This window comes from Taudactylus pleione, unplaced genomic scaffold, assembly GCF_031769625.1.
Source record: "Taudactylus pleione unplaced genomic scaffold, aTauple2 ptg000016l, whole genome shotgun sequence".
Lineage (NCBI taxonomy): Eukaryota > Metazoa > Chordata > Amphibia > Anura > Myobatrachidae > Taudactylus > Taudactylus pleione.
Window position 1 is genome coordinate 42,658,502 of NW_028284418.1, and position 20,226 is coordinate 42,678,727.

Consider the following 20,226-nt stretch of genomic DNA (forward strand, 5'->3'; position numbering starts at 1 on the left):
ATATCTGTTCCGGCTTTCTTTTCCCCGGCTGCTAAACTTTGTAATTGACCTGCCCTACTCTTTCTAAGATTTCAAAGGGCCCTTGCCATTTAGCCAGAAGTTTATTTTCCACAGTGGGAACCAATACTAACACTCTGTCCCCAGGAGCAAAGCTGCGTAACCGAGCATTGCGGTTGTATACCCTCTGCTGTGCCTGTTGAGCCTGTTCCAGGTGCTCTCTCACTATCGGCACTACCGCAGCAATTCTCTCCTGCATTTGAGAAACATACTCAATCACCGTTTTGTAAGGACTAGACTGCCCCTCCCATGTCTCTTTGGCAATGTCTAGTAACCCCCTTGGGTGTCTCCCATACAACAAGTCGAAGGGTGAAAACCCGGTGGAGGACTGGGGAACTTCTCTTATGGCCAACAATAAATACGGCAATAAGTAGTCCCAATCCCTACCATCCTTCTCGACCACTTTCCTAAGCATGTGTTTTAACGTCTTGTTAAACCTCTCAACCAGCCCATCGGTTTGGGGGTGATAAACCGAAGTTCTTAACTGTTCGATTTTGAACAGGCGGCATAACTCTTTCATGACTTTGGACATAAACGGTGTACCCTGGTCAGTTAGTATCTCCTTAGGTATACCCAGCCTGCTAAAGACATGAACTAGCTCTCTGGCAATGGTCTTGGTTGACGTATTGCGCAACGGGATCGCTTCCGGGTACCTGGTAGCGTAATCCATTATGACCAGAATATACTGGTGTCCCCTGGCAGACTTCATTAAGGGTCCAACCAAATCCATTGCTATTCTTTCAAACGGCACCTCTATGATAGGCAATGGAACTAGTGGACTCTTAAAATGTGGCCTGGGAGCATGATACTGACACTCAGGGCAGGATGCGCAAAAGTCAGATACCTCTTTATGAAGCCCGGGCCAGAAAAACCTCTGCATTATTTGCTCAGTTGTTTTCTCTACCTCTAGATGGCCTGCCGTTATATGACCATGGGCCAGATCCAACACTGTTCTTCTGTAGGCTTTGGGAACTATTAGTTGTTCCACAACATCTTCCCCCTTCTTAGTCACCTGATATAACAAATCCTGACACATTGCCATGTGGGGATAGGACAAAGGACTATCAAGGTCTACTGGTTTACCATCAACTACTTTTACATTCTCCCTGGCTTTTACCAAAGTAGGGTCATTCAACTGCTCCACGGCAAAGACCTCTCTTCTGACCTCTAAATCAGGCAGACGATCACCTGGCCCAACAACACTTCCCACCTCAATGGGAGGCACATCAGTTGGCGGGCCACCGTCACGTTCCGCATTCTCTAGTTCGCCAACCATAGTAGAAAAAGGGAATAACTCTGACTCAGAAGAAACTCCCTCCTCCACTACATTGACAACCTTCTCAAATGGATCGGGGTTGTTCACCTCTGGAACAAAACGTCTTTCCCACAACTTCCAGAAGTGAGCAAAGTCTCTCCCCAATATTGCATCGTACACCAGACCATGCACCAAACCCACAGAAACTATAGCAGAGCCACATGGTGTCTTGATATTCACCTCGGCCGTAACATAATATCGAGTATCCCCATGTATGCAGGTCACACCAACAGTTTTCCCTGTATGCCTCAAGGGGTTCACCAGCTCAGCTTTTATAAGTGTCACCAAGCTACCAGAGTCTAACAGTGCCTCTACTCGGTTGCCATCTACAGTGAGTACACACATGTGCTTATTAGTCTCAGCCTGCCGGTCAGCCGTACAGGCTATCTGTGCAAAGAAAGACCCCCTGCGGTAGACATGAGCAGTATCACATTGCATAGGTTCAGTTGTAAGTGCACAATTAGCGGCAATATGGCCGAAGCCACCACATTGGAAACACTGAGTCATATTAATGTCTAGTCGTTTAAGGGGCAAGAACCTTCCCGGCCTGGCAGGCCTGTCTCCAGGTTCTACACCCTCAGTCTTAGGTACATTCCACTGCCCAGCACCCTTCTCCCCTGGAACAGTCTTACCAGTGTCTGTGGGAGCTCGCCGGTGCGCCATCGGGGCTCGGTGGGGCATACTCATCAGCTCCTCAGCCGCCACGTACCTCTCCACCAGCTCGACCAACTGGTCCACGGACTTAGGGTCTGCATGGCTCACCCTCTTGCGCAGAGTCACAGGTAATGATCGCAGGTACCGGTCCATCACGACCCTTTCCACAATCTGTGGTCCCATCAGCGTCTCGGGCTGTAGCCATTTTGAGGACAGATGGACGAGGTCATGCATCTGTGAACGTGGAGGCTTGTCCTTATGGAACTCCCAGCGGTGGACCCGTTGGGCACGAACAAAGGTGGTGACTCCCAAGCGAGTTAGGATCTCCTGTTTTAGTTTTTTATAGTCCTTGGCATCAGCCAGGCATAAGTTGAAATATGCTTTTTGTGGCTCCCCAGACAAAAAAGGTGCCACCAGACTTGCCCACTGCTCCTTGGGCCAACTCTCCCTTTCGGCCGTTCTTTCAAATGCGGCGAGATAGGTCTCCACATCATCGCCCGAAGTCATCTTTTGGAGGAAGTGACTGCTCGTACGGAGTAAGTGGTGGTGGGAGGACCAGTATTAACATCTCTGGGCTGGGCGACCAGGTGCTGTACCACCTCTTTTATGGCCTGGCTGTTTTCCGCTAAGGCCTGGCGGGTTTCCTCAATGGTGACCTGTTGAAGTCTGTTAGATTCCTGCTGAATTCTGTTTGTCTCCTGCTGAGCCCCCCCGATCCGAGTCCGATCCGAGTCAGGCTCGACTTTTCCCGCCTGACTCGGATCTGAAATCGAGGCAAAACGTCATCATCCCGCCTTCTGAGTCTCGCGGGTTTTGGATCCTATATAAGGTACCCGCGTCGGCGCCATTTTCTCACTCGGCTGTGGACAGTGAAGAGGGAGGGTGGGAGTTAGGGCTGTGTAGTGTAGTGTAGTGCTGCTGTTGTCCACTACTTCAAAGTCCATAGGGGCTGGCTGTGTTGTGCTGTGCTGCTGTTGTTAATAGGGGCTGTGTCCACTACTTCAAAGTCCATAGGGGCTGGCTGGACTGTGTTGTGCAGTCAGTTCTCCATAGGGGCTGTGTCCACTCCAAAGTCCTGTGCAGTGTCCCAGTCCTAAAGGGGTGCTGTAGTGTTGTCCAGGGGGTGCTCTGTCCATCAGGGGTGCTCCCCCCAAGTGCTAAAAAAATAATATATTTTCTGTGTTTGTGAATTGTGTGCGCAGTAGCCGCACGTGCATCAACAAAGTAGTGCCAAGCGTGCGCCTGTGTCATAAGTAAAGGGCCAGCTGGCTTGACCGTTAAAGGGTGCTGTAACCCCCAAAGTACACTCCAGTCCAAACCAAAAAAATAATTATTTTCTGTGTTTGTGAATTGTGTGCGCAGTAGCCGCACGTGCATCAACAAAGTAGTGCCAAGCGTGCGCCTGTGTCATAAGTAAAGGGCCAGCTGGCTTGACCGTTAAGGGTGCTGTAACCCCCGAAAGTACACTCCAGTCCAAACCAAAAAAAAAATTATTTTCTGTGTTTGTGAATTGTGTGCGCAGTAGCCGCACGTGCATCAACAAAGTAGTGCCAAGCGTGCGCCTGTGTCATAAGTAAAGGGCCGGCTGGCTTGACCGTTAAGGGTGCTGTAACCCCCGAAAGTACACTCCAGTCCAAACCAAAAAAAAAATTATTTTCTGTGTTTGTGAATTGTGTGCGCAGTAGCCGCACGTGCATCAACAAAGTAGTGCCAAGCGTGCGCCTGTGTCATAAGTAAAGGGCCGGCTGGCTTGACCGTGAAAGGGTGCTGTAACCCCCGAAAGTACACTCCAGTCCAAACCAAAAAAAAAATTATTTTCTGTGTTTGTGAATTGTGTGCGCAGTAGCCGCACGTGCATCAACAAAGTAGTGCCAAGCGTGCGCCTGTGTCATAAGTAAAGGGCCGGCTGGCTTGACCGTTAAAGGGTGCTGTAACCCCCGAAAGTACACTCCAGTCCAAACCAAAAAAAAATAATTTTCTGTGTTTGTGAATTGTGTGCGCAGTAGTCGCACGTGCATCAACAAAGTAGTGCCAAGCGTGCACCTGTGTCATAAGTAAAGGGCCGGCTGGCTTGACCGTTAAAGGGTTCTGTAACCCCCAAAGTACACTCCAAAACAAAAAAATATATATTTTCTGTGTTTGTGACTTGTGTGCACTGTGGCTGCACGTGCATCAACAAAGGAGCAGCGCCAAGCGTGCGCCTGTGTCCCATAAGTAAAGAGCCGGCTGGCTCATTTCTTAAAGGGTGGTGTAACCCACAAAGTGCACTACTCTCCAGCAAAAATAAAAAAATATTTTCTGTGTTTGTGTGCGCTTTAGCCGCACGTATATATCAATATAACATAAATGGAGGACCAAACTTTCTCCGATAAAAATAAAATAGGGAAAGATCAAGAACCACTTCCTCCTAGTGCTGTTGCTGCTGCTGGGAGTTGTTCATCATCCCAGAGAGGAAGTAGGAACATCACTACTTTTACTAAACAATTGACCCTCCAACAGTCCCTAGCGATGAGGATGAAGTACGACAGCAGTCATCCTGAAGCAAAACGTATAACTGAGGCCTTGACTGCTATGTTGGTGTTAGACGTGCGTCCGGTATCCGCCATTAGTGCAGTGGGATTTAGACAATTGATGGAGGTAATGTGTCCTCGGTTCCAAATCCCGTCTAGATTCCACCAGCATCCTCAAAGCAGCAGCGACAAGCGTGCGTCTGTCTGTTAAAGGGTGGTGACACCCTCAAAGTGTGATACACAAACAATTAAAATATTGTTCATTTTTTTTCTGTCTTTGTGAATTGTGTGGGCAGTAGCCGCACTTGCATCCTCAAAGCAGCAGCGACAAGCGTGCGTCTGTCTGTTAAAGGGTGTTGTAACTAGGGGTGAGCGGGTTCGGATTTCTGAAATCCGAACCCCCCCGAGCCCCCCCGATCCGAGTCCGATCCGAATCAGGCTCGACTTTTCCCGCCTGACTCGGATCTGAAATCGAGGCAAAACGTCATCATCCCGCCTTCCGAGTCTCGCGGGTTTTGGATCCTATATAAGGTACCCGCGTCGGCGCCATTTTCTCACTCGGCTGTGGACAGTGAAGAGGGAGGGTGGGAGTTAGGGCTGTGTAGTGTAGTGTAGTGTAGTGCTGCTGTTGTCCACTACTTCAAAGTCCATAGGGGCTGGCTGTGTTGTGCTGTGCTGCTGTTGTTAATAGGGGCTGTGTCCACTACTTCAAAGTCCATAGGGGCTGGCTGGACTGTGTTGTGCAGTCAGTTCTCCATAGGGGCTGTGTCCACTCCAAAGTCCTGTGCAGTGTCCCAGTCCTAAAGGAGTGCTGTAGTGTTGTCCAGGGGGTGCTCTGTCCATCAGGGGTGCTCCCCCCAAGTGCTAAAAAAATAATATATTTTCTGTGTTTGTGAATTGTGTGCGCAGTAGCCGCACGTGCATCAACAAAGTAGTGCCAAGCGTGCGCCTGTGTCATAAGTAAAGGGCCGGCTGGCTTGACCGTTAAAGGGTGCTGTAACCCCCGAAAGTACACTCCAGTCCAAACCAAAAAAAAATTATTTTCTGTGTTTGTGAATTGTGTGCGCAGTAGCCGCACGTGCATCAACAAAGTAGTGCCAAGCGTGCGCCTGTGTCATAAGTAAAGGGCCGGCTGGCTTGACCGTTAAGGGTGCTGTAACCCCCGAAAGTACACTCCAGTCCAAACCAAAAAAAAAATTATTTTCTGTGTTTGTGAATTGTGTGCGCAGTAGCCGCACGTGCATCAACAAAGTAGTGCCAAGCGTGCGCCTGTGTCATAAGTAAAGGGCCGGCTGGCTTGACCGTTAAGGGTGCTGTAACCCCCGAAAGTACACTCCAGTCCAAACCAAAAAAAAAATTATTTTCTGTGTTTGTGAATTGTGTGCGCAGTAGCCGCACGTGCATCAACAAAGTAGTGCCAAGCGTGCGCCTGTGTCATAAGTAAAGGGCCGGCTGGCTTGACCGTTAAGGGTGCTGTAACCCCCGAAAGTACACTCCAGTCCAAACCAAAAAAAAAAATATTTTCTGTGTTTGTGAATTGTGTGCGCAGTAGCCGCACGTGCATCAACAAAGTAGTGCCAAGCGTGCGCCTGTGTCATAAGTAAAGGGCCGGCTGGCTTGACCGTTAAGGGTGCTGTAACCCCCGAAAGTACACTCCAGTCCAAACCAAAAAGCAAAATTATTTTCTGTGTTTGTGAATTGTGTGCGCAGTAGCCGCACGTGCATCAACAAAGTAGTGCCAAGCGTGCGCCTGTGTCATAAGTAAAGGGCCGGCTGGCTTGACCGTTAAGGGTGCTGTAACCCCCGAAAGTACACTCCAGTCCAAACCTAAAAAAAAATTATTTTCTGTTTTTTTGAATTGTGTGCGCAGTAGCCGCACGTGCATCAACAAAGTAGTGCCAAGCGTGCGCCTGTGTCATAAGTAAAGGGCCGGCTGGCTTGACCGTTAAGGGTGCTGTAACCCCCGAAAGTACACTCCAGTCCAAACCAAAAAAAAAATTATTTTCTGTGTTTGTGAATTGTGTGCACTGTGGCTGCACGTGCATCAACAAAGGAGCAGCGCCAAGCGTGCGCCTGTGTCCCATAAGTAAAGAGCCGGCTGGCTCATTTCTTAAAGGGTGGTGTAACCCACAAAGTGCACTACTCTCCAGCAAAAATAAAATAATATTTTCTGTGTTTGTGTGCGCTTTAGCCGCACGTATATATATCAATATAACATAAATGGAGGACCAAACTTTCTCCGATAAAAATAAAATAGGGAAAGATCAAGAACCTCTTCCTCCTAGTGCTGTTGCTGCTGCTGGGAGTTGTTCATCATCCCAGAGAGGAAGTAGGAACATCACTACTTTTACTAAACAATTGACCCTCCAACAGTCCCTAGCGATGAGGATGAAGTACGACAACAGTCATCCTGAAGCAAAACGTATAACTGAGGCCTTGACTGCTATGTTGGTGTTAGACGTGCGTCCGGTATCCGACATTAGTGCAGTGGGATTTAGACAATTGATGGAGGTAGTGTGTCCTCGGTTCCAAATCCCGTCTAGATTCCACCTGCATCCTCAAAGCAGCAGCGACAAGCGTGCGTCTGTCTGTTAAAGGGTGGTGACACCCTCAAAGTGTTCTACACAAACAATTAAAATATTGTTCTTTTTTTTTCGGTCTTTGTGAAATGTGTGGGCTGTAGCCTCACCTGCATCCTTAAAGCAGCAGCGACAAGCGTGCGTCTGTCTGTTAAAGGGTGGTGTAACTCTCAAAGTGTTCCAAAAAATAAAAAACTATTTTTTTAATGTGTTTGTGACTTGTGTGCGATGTAGCCACACTTGCATCCTCAAAGCAGCAGCGACAAGCGTGCGTCTGTCTGTTAAAGGGTGGTGACACCCTCAAAGTGTGCTACACAAACAATTAAAATATTGTTCTTTTTTTTTTGGTCTTTGTGAAATGTGTGGGCTGTAGCCACACCTGCATCCTTAAAGCAGCAGCGACAAGCGTGCGTCTGTCTGTTAAAGGGTGGTGACACCCTCAAAGTGTGCTACACAAACAATTAAAATATTGTTCTTTTTTCTGTCTTTGTGAATTGTGTGGGCTGTAGCCGCACCTGCATCCTTAAAGCAGCAGCGACAAGCGTGCGTCTGTCTGTTAAAGGGTGGTGACACCCTCAAAGTGTGCTACACAAACAATTAAAATATTGTTCTTTTTTCTGTCTTTGTGAATTGTGTGGGCTGTAGCCGCACCTGCATCCTTAAAGCAGCAGCGACAAGCGTGCGTCTGTCTGTTAAAGGGTGGTGACACCCTCAAAGTGTGCTACACAAACAATTAAAATATTGTTCTTTTTTTTTTGGTCTTTGTGAAATGTGTGGGCTGTAGCCGCACCTGCATCCTTAAAGCAGCAGCGACAAGCGTGCGTCTGTCTGTTAAAGGGTGGTGACACCTCAAAGTGTTCTACACAAACAATTAAAATATTCTTCTTCTTTTTTCTGTCTTTGTGAATTGTGTGGGCTGTAGCCGCACTTGCATCCTCAAAGCAGCAGCGACAAGCGTGCGTCTGTCTGTTAAAGGGTGGTGTAACCCTCAAAGTGTGCTCCACAAACAATAAAAATATTCTTTTTTTTTTTCTGTCTTTGTGAATTGTGTGGGCTGTAGCCGCACTTGAATCCTCAAAGCAGCAGCGACAAGCGTGCGTCTGTCTGTTAAAGGATTACATCGGTGACAGCATCCAAGTAGGCATGTCAGACAGTCCGTACCTGTACTGGCAGGAAAAAGAAGCAATTTGGAGGTCCCTGTACAAACTGGCTCTATTTTACCTGAGTTGCCCCCCTCCAGTGTGTACTCCGAAAGAGTGTTTAGTGCAGCCGGGAACCTTGTCAGCGAAAGGCGTAGGAGGTTGCTTCCACAAAATGTGTAGAAGATGATGTTCATAAAATGAATTATCAACTCTTCCAGGGAGACCAGCCTCCAGAACGTACAGAGGGACCTGTGGTTCCAGCAGGGACGAATTAATACTCTGTGAGGATGAGGATGTACACACTGAAGAGGGTGAGGAATCGGTGGATGAGGAGGATGAGGATGACATCTTGCCTCCGTAGAGCCAGTTTGTGCAGGGACACATTAATTGCCAGCTTGTTTTGTGGGGGCCCAAACGAACCAATCATTTCAGCCACAGTTGTGTGGCAGACCCTGGCGCTGAAATGATTGATTTGTTAAAGTGTGCATGTCCTGTTTATACAACATAAGGGTGGGTGGGAGGGCCCAAGGACAATTCCATCTTGCACTTCTTTTTTTTCTTTGCATTATGTACAGTTTGGGGCCTAGTTTTTCTAACTGCCATCCTGTCTGCCACTGCAGTGTCACTCCTAGATGGGTCACGTGTTTGTGCCGCCCACTCGTGTCGCTTAGCATAGTCATCCAGCTACCTCGGTGCAACCTTTTGGACATGAAAACACTATTGTGAGGTGTGAGGTGTTCAGAATAGACTGGAAATGAGTGGAAATTAAGGTTATTGAGGTTAATAATAGCATAGGAGCAGAAAAACCTACAAATTCTGTGATTTTAGCTGTTTTTATGCTTTTTTAAAAAAAAATACAGATCCAAAACACAAAACCCAGAACCCAAAACACGGAAGGGTGGTTTTGGCAAAACCAATGCAGATCCAAAACACGAAGAAAGATCCAGATCCAAAACCAAAACACAAAACACGAAAAGTGGCCGGTGCACACCCCTAATATTTATATATATAATCTACTTTGAAAACTTTATTGATTGGGGCCCCCATATGTTTGTTGCCCAGGGACCCCCACAGACCTTAATCCGGCCCTGCCTGTTGCCTCCCCGTTAATCCGGCCCTGTAGCCAGGTGCTTGTTGCAGCATTTGCAGGAACTTCCCCAGTGTTAGCTGTAATGAGACCAGACTAAAGGCCTGATTCAGCAGCTGACGCAGATCCAGCGATTGATTGCCATCTCACATGCGTATAAGCTGCACATTGCTATTACGGATGCACACAGGAATCCATTGCAAAGTGAGTAACAGGCTGTCAGCATCTGGGGGGGGGGTGACAGGGACGTGGTGGGAATAACACAGGCATGTCTGTCCATGTGAACACCATTTCATGAGCATGCATAAAGTAGCCACTGCGATTGTACATGCAGCATGAGAGCTCTATGCATGACAGGGGAGCTGCAGTGTTTGCGGCTGGTCAGACTTGTAAATGCTGCATGAATGCTCGATGTACGTCAGTGGTACCGATGTTTGTGCAGAAGTGCGACATTGGACATTGGCAGTCTTTATGTGGGCTGTGGTTCTGCAAGCTTTAGCATATTTCCCAAAGGGAAGGGGGATGTTTGGTTGGGCAGATAATAAGTATCTGGGGAGTCAGTGTATGTCCCAGTGGAGGGGGGTGGATTGGTAAGAGGGGCAGTGTATGTCTGGGTGGTGTGGGAAAGAGGAATGGTAATGTATGTCCTGGAGTGTAGGGGGCAGTATACAGGTGGATGCATACCAAGTATATATCTAGTCAAATGCTGCCAGTGCTAGTTGAACCACTCCGAAGCTGTTTAATATGGTAGAGTCAGTCCCCAGAAGCATATAAATACAAGCAATAGAAAAACAGCTCTCAAATATATACACAGGTAAAAAGTTATTATGAATAGCAATGCCTTAATAAACATTCACCGATGGAATGAATAAAGCCATATATTTAATGAGTGTTAAATAGTATAAAAAGTAAATGAATATAAAATCAGTGGCAGAATTCATAGCCTTGAAAAGTACATGTAAATCAGCCATAATCAAATTAGTAAAAGCTGTGAGTACCACACAGTGAAATGTGTTCGGTCACTGGCATTATCCGCTTCTTCAAACTCAAAAACATTTACGGACCTTACCTACTCGTGCCCTATTCCTCCATCCGGAATCTCCATATACATTTCTAACTAATCCAATTGGTGGCTGGCCTGTGGATTAGACCTTTTGAGGTTTAGGCACCTATTAACAACATTACCACATATACAGAGCTGACAATTACTAATTTACATGTACTTTCAAGGCTATAAATTAGAGATGAGCGGGTTCGCATCTTAGAGATCCGAACCCACCCGAATTTTGGGAATCCGGGGTGATCCGAGCAGAGCTCGGATCTCCCTGCCTGCCCCGGATTCCTCACCTGAGGCAAAACCTTGCGACCCCGCTGTCAGGTCGTGAGGTTTTGTATTGAGCGGGCTTAACGAATCAGCGTTAAGCCCATTGAAATAAAGAAAAAGAAGATGGCGCCCACCATTCCCCACCGCATGACACTGCCTGCACCCTCCGCTGCCAACACACCCGGCACCCCCCGCTGCCGACGCCACCACTGCCGACACTGCCTGCAGCCCTGCACTGCTGCCCCATGTACTGAGGACACCGTCAGCGACCTCCACACTGCTGACACTGCCGACACTCCCACACTGAGGACACCACTAGCACCCCTGCATTGCCGACACTGTCTGCACATATGCACTGAGAACACCGCTGGCACCCCCGCTCTGCCGACACCGCCGGCACCCTGCATTGAGAACACCCCTGTACTGCCGACACAGTTAGCAAACCTGCACTGAGGACACCGCTGGCACCCCCGCTCTGCCGACACCGCCTGCACCCTGCATTGAGAACACCCCTGCACTGCCGACACAGTCAGCAAACCTGCACTGAGGACACCGCTGGCAGCCCCGCTCTGCCGACACCGCCGGCACCCTGCATTGAGAACACCCCTGCACTGCCGACACAGTCAGCAAACCTGCACTGAGGACACCGCTGGCACCCCTGCTCTGCCGACACCACCGGTACCCTTCACTGAGAACACTGCCGGCACCGCAGCACTGCCATTCCATGTACTGAGGACACTGGCAGCAACCCCTGCACTGCCGACACAGCCAGCAAACCTGCACTAAAGACACCGCCTTACTCGAATCTCGAAACCAAGGCAAAACGATAGAGTCTGAAATCTCACGGTTCGCGAGCTTTCATCTCTATGATCAATGTAGTATATAAGGGACCTCGCGACGGACGCCATTTCACTTCGGCTGTGGAGACTGAACAGGGAGGATGGGTAGTGTAGGGCTGGGAGAGGTGCTGGTGCTATCTGCTGTGTCCTGGGATGGTGCTGATCCATTCTGGTCTCTGGTCACGGTGCTGTCACTATCACTGTGCTGTCTCCTGATCCATTCTGATCTCTGGTCACTGTGCAGTCACTATCACTGTGCTGTCTGCTGATCCATTCAGGTCTCTGGTCACGGTGTTGTCACTGTCACTGTGCTGTCTGCTGATCCATCTGGGCTCAAAAAAAGAAAGGAAAAGTTAACTTTTTTGGCTGGGGGCACAAACTTAATATAATCTATTAAAACAAAGTTTATTACATAATCTTCAACTTACGTACATAAAAGACATAACACCATATATAGACAGACAAATTACACAAAGGTTGTATATTTAAGTATCACACTGTTAATTAAACTATTGTTGGACAAATGTATCGTGTTCGGGTCACTTAGTAGTCATCTAAAATGCTTATTGTGATCCAGAATATGTCCTCCAAGTATGAACTGCCGTGTTCATATGTCAAGGCAAAAAATATTTCTAAAAAACATATAGGACGAAGTATCTGTAGGGAAAGTCACCAGACTGCCCCCTTACAGTATGGGGTAATATCTGTCAATGATTTGGATTGCCGAAATGAAAGAAGGAAAGAAAGAATAGTGGGTATAAAAGAACTGCACACTTTGAGGAGTGAAATACTGCTGTTAATTCATCTGCATGCATCGAATGATATTAATGAGTGTTAACCCTCTCAGTGTCAGTTATAACAGTCAGAAAATTAAGATGAGTAATAGTCATACTGAAAAGAAAGAATCAAGAATGCCATGCTTCTGCTTTCAAATCTCTATGCTTCAGCGGTATCGTGCAGAGGAGATAATGATGAGAGTACATATATTGACAATAATTGATCCCTTTTAATAGTTGCATCTGCTTTCGGCCCAACTGTGCCCGGCTTCTGCGGGCCAGTACCGATGAGAGTGCGAAGAAAGATAGAAAAATTTGGCTAAAGTCTGTAGTATTCCACATACATATTAAATCAACTAATGTACAAATACATATGTGTACGTTTAGATACTTCAAAAAATATTGTTCCGTTCCGACATGCCAGGTACCCAATAAGTAATTAAAGACATTTGCTAATGATATAATGCTCCATCCTCTATCATAGTATTCTCTATAGTTTGTGTCTAAACTCCTAGCCAATGATATGTGCTGTGAGTGTTTATCCTGCTATCTATCCTGTGACTAGTGTCCTTCACTTTACATAAAGTAGTAGGTGAGAGCTCATGCCTTGTCTTGTACAACTGAGAGTAAATATAGTCACAGCACACCTGAGGATCTAGACAGCATTAGGTATGATAGGAAAACTCTAACACTATCGTTTGCTAGTAGATAGTGGTCTGGTTGATTTAATCGATGTTTCTCCTTTGATAATACCTAGAGACAATCATCACGATAGCCATTCCCCCGTTAATTGGGTATTTCAACAATCGATGGTAGTAATGTTGTACTAGGTATCACTCAATATTATACCCCTGTTGTCACTGGCTTGAATATACATTTCCCAATGAATTGGAAAGTATCATCATATTAGACATTTCCTTTGTGAAAGGGTGTGGCAACAATTAATGGTAATAACGCTGTCTCAGATATCACTCAATATTCATCAATAGTTGTCACTAGCTTAAATACAGGTTTCCTTTGTTAGACAATGTAATAGATTCAATCTATATTGCCTCTTTTATACTCACTACAAAAACATCATGATTTACATATCCATTGTGAATAGATGCTGTGACAATCGATGGTAATGATACTGTCACAGATATCGCTCAGAATTTGATCTAAAAGTTATCACAAGCTTAAATACAAATTTCCCTTTTCTCTGTCACCTCATTATTCTCAATTCTTACAACTAATGGCATAAAGGTGAGAGACTGTGTGGCAACAGTTGTCACTGGCCCAAATATAGGTTTCCCTTGTCAAACAGCATATAAATATGGCAGGAAAACTCTCACAACACACGTCAATAAGTAAACAGAATTGATAGTAGCAGTAAAGTTGAGCATTGCAATTGTGTATGTGTAGTGAGAAGTGCCCTGTCAGTAATCAGTGATGTGTTAATAATCACTTGATGATCCGACTGTGGGACAATTTAGATCCTGCATGGCAAGGGTAATAATTATCCCTTGTCTGCAAGAATCACAAACCACAAAATATGTGTTTATCAATTGAAAGTGTTAGCCACAGGGTGCAAATGATTTATTACCGTATGCGGCTATAATAGTAGGATGAAGCGTCACCTGGTCTGTAACAGCACCCGCTGTGCGCACAGCGGGAACGGAGGTGCTGCGTCTATCTCCGACGATATCGTTTCGCCTCTGCTGGCTTGTTCACGGTACATTCAGGGTCTCTACCTTAGATCCTCCTAATAACAGACCACGGACCAATGAGCGGTTGCCTGAACGGTGTCCCGCCTCTTCTGCTGATTACGAACATGTGTGCTAGTGTGGGCTTTCACTTGTGATGTCTACATCAGAGCTCTGTGTTTCACTTAGCACTCTGCATGTGTTTGTTTTTAATTAGTGTGCCATTGTGTGCTGCGTGCAAGTTATATCAAATAGGGTATACATCAAAGCCATGGCATCTGTCCATTATTGTTGTGCCCTTCACTGCTGAACCACATGGTTTTTCTGTCTGTTACATAGTATCATCCCTGTATCGCAGAGTGAATTAATCCTATAGCAACAGTGCAGTTTAGAATGAAAAAATTATATGTAGTGTAGGTTATGCGGCATTTTGCAAAATACAAAGAGCAAAATTATAGGGAGGGGAAAAAAAAAAACCAACAACAACGGGTGTGCACTTTAAAAGAATTGATTAGTTCTCTTATTTTATCTGACTATAGGGGTAATATATAGTTGGACATATCATGAAACACTGGATAGAGATATAGAGGCATGATGTGAAATTGGAAATCAGATATTTAGCCACATATATCCTCACATTATAGATAAGGGAGGTAATTAAGTAGTTGGTACACTCTGAATCTTTATAAAAAGGTAATGATAGTGACACCTTGTTGATTATATAGTGTCCTATGTGAGAAAAATTAAGAATGGAGCATTCTATATTGTGGGGAAGTTGTTATTAACAGTCCATATACAGGATCTCTTCACTGTCAGGTCTATATTATAAGCACCTGGTATTCCCAGGTGGTCTCCCATCCAAGTACTAACCAGGCCCAACACTGCATAGCTTCCAAGATCAGACGAGATTGGGCATGTCCAATGTGGAGTGGCTGTAAGTGTGATGGTAGTTCCTGTAGGACCTAAACTAAAAATGCCCCATAACTATTGTGCTCATTGAGGCCATGTGGTGTAAGGGTGCCCAATTTCAATATCCAACGGCTTTCTTTCCTCAGGAGTTCCTTAGTCAGATCCCCACCGCGGATACCTAATTTTACTCTTTCTAGGCCATAGGCCTTAACCCCTGAGTATTCCCCATTGTGGGTCATATTGAAGTGTCTCGCAACCGATGTTAATTTTTTCAACCTTAGTAGATCTTTGGTCGCGTTGCGTATGGTACCAATGTGCTCTAATATACGTGTTTTAAGTGGTCTAGTTGTCATTCCAACATAGCGTTTACCACATCTACATTCTAGGCAGTAGATGGTTCCTGTCGTATTACAGTTGATATAGTCTTGAATTTTGACTTCTTCCATATCTATCTTCTGTTGTCTCTTTTTTAGACATATATATGCATGCCTTGCATGTACCACAGGCATGAGAACCTTTAGTCGTTGTTGTTGTTTGGTGTTACCTCCATAGTGACTACTAACCAACATGTCCCTAAGGTTCGTTGACCTCCTCCACCCCATCTGCACCTTCGGTTGTAATTTTGGTCCCAGGTCCTCGTCCATGAGTACTATTGGCCACTTATCTTGAATTATCTTGCTAATAGTTTTCCATTCCTGGCAGAAACTGCCTATGAATCTGATTGTCCCTAGTTCCTTTTCTTTGGTTTTATTTTGTGGGAAAATCAAGGTTTCCCTATTGATGTTTTTAGTATAGTTGATTGCTCTCTTGACACTCCTGTGACTGTACCCCCCTTTCCTATAACCTACTTGACAACTCTTGGCATCTGATTTTGAATTCTGCATTGTTCGAACAATTGCGTCTTAAACGGAGGAATTCCCCTTTGGGGATATTGCGGATAGTAGGTGGAAAATGTGAGCTACTACTGTGGAGAACACTATTTGTCGCTGTCCTCTTTCTGTATAAGTCAGTACTAAGTCCATTAAATTCATTTTTTGAGATCCTGAGATCTAAAAAACTGATTTGCTGGTTGCTGATTTCCGAGGTTAGATGTAAATTCAACTCATTACGGTTAAGTATGTCCAAGAATATCGTAAATTGTTCAGCAGTACCTGTCCATATGACAAAGATGTCATCTATGTATCATAACCATAGACTGACATACTGTGTCAGTTCTTCATTTGCTTCACTGAAGACCAGTTCTCGTTCCCACCAACCCAGATAAATATTGGCATAGGTGGGAGCACAGGATGAGCCCATCACTGTGCCCTGTGTTTGTAGATAGAACTGTCCCGCAAAGGTAAAGTAGTTGTTTTTGAGGACAAAATCCAACAAGTCAAGTAGAAAGATATGAAATTCACTTGTATCTTCCATTTTCAGAAAATATTGGACTGCTTGAATTCCTCTGTCATGGTTGATGCTGTGTAGAGTGACTCGACATCTAGTGAAATAAGAAGATCATTCTCATTCACCTTAATCCCCAAAATCTTCCTAAGGACATCTGCTGTATCTTGTAAATAAGATGGGAGGCTAGTAACGTGTTTGCGGAGGTGGAGATCCAAGAACTTACTGGCCTGTTCAGATAGGCCTTCTATACCAGAGACTATTGGTCTCCTCGGGGGTTTGTCCCTATTCTTGTGTACTTTAGGTTCCATATAGAATGTTGGTATTCTGGGATTAGTTATCCCCAGGAAGCCATGTTCTCGTTTATTGATGATTCCGTTGTTATAGGCCTGATCAATCAGCCTTCTATAATTGGTAAGACAATTATCTGTAGGATTGAGAAGTAACCGTTTATAACATTTGCTATTGGACAATTGTCTCTCAGCTTTTCTCAAATACATCTCTTTTGGCCAAAGGACCACGTTACCCCCTTTGTCAGATGGCTTGATCACTAAATCATCCCATGAACCTATTTCTTTCAAGGCTTTTCTTTCCATCTTAGTTAAATTGTCCCCTAATTTGGGGTTTTGAGTTGTACTCTGATAAAGTTTATCTAATTCTTTAGATATCATTTGTCTAAAGACCCCTACTACCGGACAGATGGATTCTTGAGGATAAAAGGTTGATCGTTTAGAGCATATTGCTCTTGATTGTGTTATTGATGGCATATCTATGCCTCCCATTGAGTCTCTGAGTTCCTCTAAAGTATCAACCATGGCCCAGTCTTCCTCATCAAAATCTTCTAAGGATGTATCTTCTTGTGTCATTCCTAACTTTTGAGGTGGAGAAGTCTCTAAAGGACTAAAGGGACTAGTCTGTGTTTCTCGTTTAATGTGATATTTCATAAGTAGTAATTTTCTACAGAATAAGTTGAGATCCTTCTCCCATGTGAATCTGTCAAAGTGACATACCGGAGAAAAGGAAAGGCCCTTACTCAATAAAGATCGTTGCGTTGTTGTCAAAACTCGCTTGGTGAGATTAATCACCTGTAATGTATCTGAATTATCTACGCTAGATAATTTCTACGCTAGGGCCTTTCCTTTTCTCTGGTATGTAACTTTGACAGATTCACATGGGAGAAGGATCTCAACTTATTCTGTAGAAAATTACTACTTATGAAATATCACAGTAAACGAGAAACACAGACTAGTCCCATTAGTCCTTTAGGGACTTCTCCACCTCAAAAGTTAGGAATGACACAAGAAGATACATCCTTAGAAGATTTTGATGAGGAAGACTGGGCCATGGATGATACTTTAGAGGAACTCCGAGACTCAATGGGAGGCATAGATACAGTAGTTTCTCACATTTTCCACCTACTATCCGCAATATCCCCAAAGGGGAATTCCTCAGTTTAAGACGCAATTGTTCGAACAATGCGGAATTCAAAATCAGATGCAAAGAGTTGTCAAGTAGGTTACGGGAAAGGGGGTACAGTCACAGGAGTGTCAAGAGAGCAATCAACTAAACTAAAAACATCAATAGGGAAACCTTGATTTTCCCACAAAATAAAACCAAAGAAAAGGAACTAGGGACAATCAGATTCATAGGCAGTTTCTGTCAGGAATGGAAAACTATTAGCAAGATAATTCAAGATAAGTGGCCAATAGTACTCATGAACGAGGACCTGGGACCAAAATTACAACCAAAGGTGCAGATGGGGTGGAGGAGGTCAACGAACCTTAGAGACATGTTGGTTAGTAATCACTATGGAGGTAACACCAAACAACAACAACAACGACTAAAGGTTCTCATGCCTGTGGTACATGCAAGGCATGCATATATATGTCTAAAAAAGAGACAACAGAAGATAGATATGGAAGAAGTCAAAATTCAAGACTATATCAACTGTAATACGACAGGAACCATCTACTGCCTAGAATGTAGATGTGGTAAATGCTATGTTGGAATGACAACTAGACCACTTAAAACACGTATATTAGAGCACATTGGCACCATATGCAATGTGACCAAAGATCTACTAAGGTTGAAAAAATTAACATCGGTTGCGAGACACTTCAATATGACCCACAATGGGGAATACTCAGGGGTTAAGGCCTATGGCCTAGAAAGAGTAAAATTAGGTATCCGCGGTGGGGATCTGACTAAGGAACTCCTGAGGAAAGAAAGCCGTTGGATATTGAAATTGGGCACCCTTACACCACATTGCCTTAATGAGCACAATAGTTATGGGGCATTTTTAGTTTAGGTCCTACAGGAACTACCATCACACTTACAGCCACTCCACATTGGACATGCCCAATCTCGTCTGATCTTGGAAGCTATGCAGTGTTGGGCCTGGTTAGTACTTGGATGGGAGACCACCTGGGAATACCAGGTGCTTATAATATAGACCTGACAGTGAAGAGATCCTGTATATGGACTGTTAATAACAACTTCCCCACAATATAGAATGCTCCATTCTTAATTTTTCTCACATAGGACACTATATAATCAACAAGGTGTCACTATCATTACCTTTTTATAAAGATTCAGAGTGTACCAACTACTTAATTACCTCCCTTATCTATAATGTGAGGATATATGTGGCTAAATATCTGATTTCCAATTTCACATCATGTCTCTATATCTCTATCCAGTGTTTCATGATATGTCCAACCATATATTACCCCTATAGTCAGATAATATATGAGAACTAATCAATTCTTTTAAAGTGCGCACCCGTTGTTTTTTAATTAATTTTTTTTTCCCCTCCCTATAATTTTGCTCTTTGTATTTTGCAAAATGCTGCATAACCTACACTACATATAATTTTTTCATTCTAAACTGCACTGTTGCTATAGGATTAATTCACTCTGCGATACAGGGATGATACTATGTAACAGACAGAAAAACCATGTGGTTCAGCAGTGAAGGGCACAACAATAATGGACAGATGCCATGGCTTTGATGTATACCCTATTTGATATAACTTGCACGCAGCACACAATGGCACACTAATTAAAAACAAACACATGCAGAGTGCTAAGTGAAACACAGAGCTCTGATGTAGACATCACAAGTGAAAGCCCACACTAGCACACATGTTCGTAATCAGCAGAAGAGGCGGGACACCGTTCAGGCAACCGCTCATTGGTCCGTGGTCTGTTATTAGGAGGATCTAAGGTAGAGACCCTGAATGTACCGTGAACAAGCCAGCAGAGGCGAAACGATATAGTTGGAGACAGACGCAGCACCTCCGTTCCCGCTGTGCGCACAGCGGGTGCTGTTACAGACCAGGTGACGCTTCATCCTACTATTATAGCCGCATACGGTAATAAATCATTTGCACCCTGTGGCTAACACTTTCAATTGATAAACACATATTTTGTGGTTTGTGATTCTTGCAGACAAGGGATAATTATTACCCTTGCCATGCAGGATCTAAATTGTCCCACAGTCGGATCATCAAGTGATTATTAACACATCACTGATTACTGACAGGGCACTTCTCACTACACATACACAATTGCAATGCTCAACTTTACTGCTACTATCAATTCTGTTTACTTATTGACGTGTGCTGTGAGAGTTTCCCTGCCATATTTATATGCTGTTTGACAAGGGAAACCTATATTTGGGCCAGTGACAACTGTTGCCACACAGTCTCTCACCTTTATGCCATTAGTTGTAAGAATTGAGAATAATGAGGTGACAGAGAAAAGGGAAATTTGAGCTTGTGATAACTTTTAGATCAAATTCTGAGCGATATCTGTGACAGTATCATTACCATCGATTGTCACAGCATCTATTCACAATGGATATGTAAATCATGATGTTTTTGTAGTGAGTATAAAAGAGGCAATATAGATTGAATCTATTACATTGTCTAACAAAGGAAACCTGTATTTAAGCCAGTGACAACTA

At 44.6% G+C, this 20,226-nt stretch overlaps 2 pseudogenes; one reads left to right on the forward strand and one right to left on the reverse strand.

The window, feature by feature from the left end:
* Positions 1–14,789: 14,789 nt before the first annotated feature.
* Positions 14,790–14,908, reverse strand: LOC148541977 (5S ribosomal RNA; annotated as a pseudogene).
* Positions 14,909–18,590: 3,682 nt separating this feature from the next.
* Positions 18,591–18,709, forward strand: LOC148541978 (5S ribosomal RNA; annotated as a pseudogene).
* The last annotated feature ends 1,517 nt before the right edge of the window (positions 18,710–20,226 follow it).